Here is a 6,045-nt window from a genome sequence, read left to right on the forward strand (position 1 = left end):
CATTTAAATTTGGGAGTTTTTAAATCATAGTTCAAAATCTTCATAGCAAGTATCGTGATCATTTAACAAATTTGACATAAGTGGGTATACATTCCTTTGTGCACCACTCATGATTTGTATCTCTTTCCATAATGAAATTCTTGAACTTCCAAAAGTAACTTCCTTAGAAATCATAGGGTGCGATGTGCATCCAATACTTGATGTTATAGAGAGTGTTTGTTACATAAAAGATTGTGAAAACAACCCCCAATAGCTACTAAGGCCCTAGAGACGAAATGACAGTTTTTGGAAAAACTGAAAATTTTCGCCCCAGTTTCGCTATTAGTGAAATTTTTCGCTATTGGCGTAATTTCTAAAAATTAGTTTCCCGAAAAAAAAAAAAAACATAATTTACATAAAAATCTCATTTTCTCAAGTAATCTAATGCACATCATTCCTTCTGGTCATCATAAAAAAAATATTTCATAATTGTTACATGGCAAGCATTAACACCAATCCATTCAATTCACGGCACATTAAAACTAATGCCTTGTTCATCACCTCACTTATCATAAAACTTCCACATAATACTTCAACTTCATCCCCTATGAACAGCTTAACTTATTTCTCTGCTAATTCATTCACTGCTTAGAACCTTTACTGAACATATTAATCTTCTGTTCTCGTATCTCAATCCCTGAGAGCTTACTAATCCCATCAACATATGTCGACTTCTCCTTAACTTTTAGTCTTGTACTTACGTTCCTGAGTACATTTCCTTTGCATACAATAATCCCATTCCAACAACAATTCTTACCGAAGCTTCCGGTCATGCTTAGATATATATATATATCCACTTCTTCACTTACGGATACATGAAGTATCACTAACATCTTACTAGAATTTATCGGAACGTTCTTTCTTAACATGCCTTACATTCCCGGAGGATTCACACTTGTGCTTGCTTAGTTCACCGGCCACCTTTTGGCACGATCAAGCTCTTGCTAATACTCATTCCGAGTTCTTACTCCTGAGTCCACACTTTCCAGTGCACCTTCATCACATACTTCATTCCTCCTGGGTCCTATTCAGCTCTCAGGCATCCATTCCAATAGTCGAATGCTAAATTGAGTTGATCAGGCTCAACTAACAACAACAATTAGAACTTTTACCCGGAACCCAATGGTCCCACTACTTTAGTTGTACTTTAATGACCCAAGGCACGGTCTGAATCGACCTGCTCTGATACCAATTGTAACACCCATACCAGACGTATCTAGAAAGTCTGGCACGTGTGTTAATATTAGTACTGGATACATTAAAATGTGCAACATAAAAATTTTACGAATGAATAATATTTACATCAAGTCACGTTCGTATAAATCATAATACCATACAACTCATCCATACATAAAAATACATCCTTGATGTCCATAACGTCCTGCAGCTTTACGAACGAACCCTTGAAGTAATATCCATCCGGCTCCAAGCATGCATAATCATCCTGTTTATCTGAAACAAATAAGGATTGGGATGAGACATAATGTCTCAGTGAGTTCCCCTAAATCCTAGGCTATAGGCAACCTCAAGGGGAAACCTACGGTCACCACGTGTCTACATTACAACCTGGCGGTTGATTATACGTGTGTGGGGACTTGCATACTCAGACGGGAGTGCATACTAGAGCCGTCATAGTCTTTCCTCACTTGTTATAGGCTTCACTTCCTATACATGTCATGGCGGTCGAGGGGGGGAAAATCTAAGACCGCATAGCCAAGTATACGATCTACGTATCAAGGCCTAAACTAACATAATCATGACATAAATCTAACCCAGACGATTAGGGGAACCTAAGTTCGTCACGGTTTCATATTCTTTACTTGTTCTATCCATAACTTGCTCTTGTTCTTGTTCTTAAACATAATCATACATGGGCTCGTCCATGAGCTTAAACATAATCATAATAAACATAAACGTATCTAAGTTCATTCATAGGTTAGCGTTGAACAATCAGTTATTATCTTGATTCATTTTACGGATAGTCCCGAGTGGAGTAACCCCGAGATCAATCCCATACATGACCGATGTACGTACATCGGACTCCCTCGGTGTCGTGCGGGTCCCTTGCGGCTTAAACCGTTCCCCTTAGGTCGAGAACCTCCCGTATCCCCCTGGCGTGGATAACAAGAGACACGAGCACCTACGTCTTGTTTACTCAGTGACATGCGGGTCCCTTACGGCTTGAATCGTTCTCATTACGAGAACCCCTTGTATCCCCCTGATGTGGATAGCAAGAGACATGTCACCTACACATATTAATCATGGTCTTGTCTTTCGTATAGGTTAAACCTAATTATGCATACATGTTTACCTCGGAACCTTAATCGATCCGATTAATGGTAATATCATACTTGTTCATGCTTGTAATATCTTATTCATAGAGGAGAGATAAACTATCCTATCCACATCTCAACATACTTGTCCTATCATTCTCGATCATATGCGAACATAATATACTTCGCATCTTGACATCCTAGAATTCTTGCTAAGCTTGCTAGTTCTCGACTACTATGTCGAGGCTCTAAGTTATTCCCTTTCTTAGTGCTTACTACCCGAATAATATCGACTTAAACTCTTTTGATTCACTCTTGCCATTCATGTTAAGATTGCCATGATTTTGATTCAAAGATCAATGGATGATGTGTACAGATTTTTCATTAATTTCCAAAGACCGAATGTGCCGAAACCCGAATTCCAAGCCGTTTATAAGTTCTAAGATTCGATAAAACCATATATGTTCCAGTAGAAAAACAAATGAAAACAGTACAAGAATACACCGAAACGATCGCTACGGACCCCCACGCGACTGCCCCCAAGCACCCGAGCGCAGAACAACGCGAACGTTGTCCTGTCTGGGGCGCCTGGCGCCAGGAGTAGGGCGCCTAGCGCTGGCTCCCTGTGTGTGGGCGCCTAGCGCCCTTGTACAGGCGCAGCGCTGCGAATTTTCGCGTTTTCGGTGCTTTCGGCTACGGGTTTTCGCCATTTTCGACCCAAAATTCGACCAATTGGACCCTGTAATGCACCCATACATCCAACAACATATATAGCTTCATTTAAACATATCTCATGGCAATTTTAACATCCAATTGACAAGAATTTATCAAAAGTACAATTAGGGTTCTAAATCCCTCATAAACATAAATCAATCCTTTAAACATGAAATTACACAACCCAAAGGATGGTAATCTATCTATGGAACTCACCTTAACATATTCCTTGTGATTCCTCAAGCTCCAAGCTTTCCCCAAGTTTAAACCCTAGCCCAAAATCCAAGTTCAATCCTTTCTCTTTGTTGTTTCTTTCTCATGAAGCTTCTAAGATCCTTGCTTGATCACCATTTGCATGATTTTGGGAAGCTTTGATGGTCCAGAGAGGGAGAGATGGGGCGGCCTTATAGAGAGAAGGAGGAGAGAATTCTCTTCTCTTAACCTAGAGAGAGAAAGAGAAGTGGAAATGAGAGATTTTGGTGCCAACATCACTTATATACTCCCTTGCGCGCAATTACTTAAATGCCCTTCCGTCTTAGCACGTGTTTGCCTAACACTGATACATACATCCGTACCTGACTAATATTACATACTATTAGCTTCCCTCGTACTTAACATTTTCGCCATACTCACTTTCCATGAACCTGAGTCATCTGATACATTTAACAGGTAAAATTTCCATTAGCTGACGAGCGGGATGTTACAAGTATAGTGTAATTCAATACATAGGAATTTATTAGTGGAAAAAAATAATAAATGTTTCATTGATATTCTTAAGTCACGATTATTTTGAGACATAAAGAAATTGCTAAAAAAACAATTAAAATGAGACGGAGGGAGTAAGTTTTTTTTTTTTGACAAAATAAAATATATTCATTCATTCAAATTGAAAGAGTACATCGATATAATGCAAATTAGCTAAAAACAAAAAGGATGAATCTGTGAACAGGCTCACAGCATCCATGTTAATAGCATAAAATGGCAAATTACAAATGCCTACACATATGACTATATTTAAATCTCCGGAATAACCATGTTTTCGGATCTGCAACGTGGATGACGCAAAAGTCATTGATTGGATCTGCACTGGATCGAAGCTGATCTGACAATCTGAAATGATCAAATACCCGAGAGTAACAAGAAAAACAAACAACGTCGCACAAAGACGACGAACAACCAATGTCGCACGAAGACGACGAAATCACAAAATAAAACGAAATAGATGTGAAAATCACTTATTTCAATAAAAGGGAAATAGAAAAACGAGTTAGAGGGGTGATTTGTTAGTCTAATAGTTTGATATACTTCTCCTATCATAAAATAATTGTCTATTTAACATTTTTTCCCCAAAACGACTCATATCTTTAATGCATATAGGGGAGGAGCCTCTTGTTAGGATGGGGTTGCCTTAATTTGGATACCCCAAACAATTTATTTACATTGAATGATTTGAGTACATTTTATTTTAAGCTACCATAATAATATATTATTAGTCACCTCAAACAAATCTATTTCCCAATTAAAAGTAAGAAAAACAAAAAGTTTGAAATTATCCCAGGATTGATAAGTTTATTTCTCTTACTTTGACACTTTCAATCTCTTTAATAGATGTAGAGAAATATAATTGTGTAGAGATTAAAAATATATTCAACTCTTAAATTTAATATAAGTCTTTTAAAAAATCTTTATATTTGGCCCCCTCGTGAAATTTACTCATCGTTGAATGTATATATGTATAGACGGAGTAGTACTTTTTATTCACTCGAATTTATTTTCTCTCAAAAATCGAAAAAAAAAACCGATATCATACCCCTTTTGTGTGAGGACACTAATAAAAAGATGAGAAATGATATTTATTTCCTCTCTTTATTGTTTTTTACCAATAAAAAAGAAGAAAAGGAAAATTGCCACAAAAGTTTTATATAGTGATCGTTTAAAAATCACTGCTTTCAAAATATGCACAATTTTTAATTATTGACATTGATCTTGTATATATGCTATTTTTTCGTTTAAAAAGAAGGGAAATGATATCAAGTGCCTTATGACACTCTTTAACAATCTTAAATACTCTCTTCGTTTCAAAATGAGTGTCGTTTTAGGGAAAAAAATTGTTTCAAAATGAATGTCACTTTCAGTTTCCAATGCAATAATAACTTTTTCTTTTCAATTGTACCCTCCAATTAATACTCTGCACACTACTTTTAAAATATTACTTTTAAAACTAACCAATAGTTAATAAGGATAATTTGGTAAAATAACCATTCTCTTTCTTTTAATGATTGCATTTCTTACTATGTGTGTAAACACCTAAAACAACACTCATTTTGAAACGGAAGGAGTAGTAAGTTTTGATAGAAAGTGATGAATTTAATGCATTGAAAATTAAATTATTTAACTTTTTCAATAAACATTTTTTTAATTAAGAATCTTTAAAGAGTGCTTTTAGGATACTTGTTAACAAGACCTTAAAAAAAATACTCTCTCCGTTTCAAAATGAGTGTCGCTTTAGCCAAAAAAAATTGTTTCAAAATGAATGTCACTTTCAGTTTCCAATGCAATAATAACTTTTTATTTTCAATTGTACCCTCCAATTAATACTCTGCACACTACTTCCAAAGTATTACTTTTAAAACTAACCAATAGTTAATAAGGATAATTTGGTAAAATAACCATTCTCTTTCTCTTAATCATTGCATTTCTTAATATGTGTGTAAACATCTAAAATGACACTCATTTTGAAACGGAGAGAGTAAACAAACACTTTAGATGTGATGTTCTGTTTCTCATTTTCTTGAATAAATGATTTTCTGTTACGTGTTCGTGTTCCAAGAAGCCTCGAGCTTCCCTCTAAAAGAAAAAAAGAACCCTTGAGCTTTGATCCGGTAGAATAATGAATTAAAGCTTTTGTAGAAAAGGGGTCAAGAGCCTCTCCATTTGGAAAGAGATAGACACATAAAAAATAATCATGGTGGGATCCACTTAGTGATAAGACTCACCATTTTTTTTTTTTTTTTTGTTT

At 35.8% G+C, this 6,045-nt stretch overlaps 1 long non-coding RNA gene across 1 annotated transcript; it reads right to left on the reverse strand.

Annotated features, from left to right (window-relative positions):
* Window positions 1-1,235: 1,235 nt before the first annotated feature.
* On the reverse strand, window positions 1,236-3,719 carry LOC146906703 (uncharacterized). Its single transcript, XR_015018201.1, has 2 exons — window positions 3,243-3,719; window positions 1,236-1,491 (listed from the first exon to the last, which is right to left on the reverse strand). It is a non-coding gene; the product is annotated as an uncharacterized LOC146906703 (long non-coding RNA).
* Window positions 3,720-6,045: the final 2,326 nt, after the last annotated feature.

Source organism: Medicago sativa, chromosome 7 (genome assembly GCF_051527215.1).
Source record: "Medicago sativa cultivar Bolivia chromosome 7, Bolivia_mono, whole genome shotgun sequence".
Lineage (NCBI taxonomy): Eukaryota > Viridiplantae > Streptophyta > Magnoliopsida > Fabales > Fabaceae > Medicago > Medicago sativa.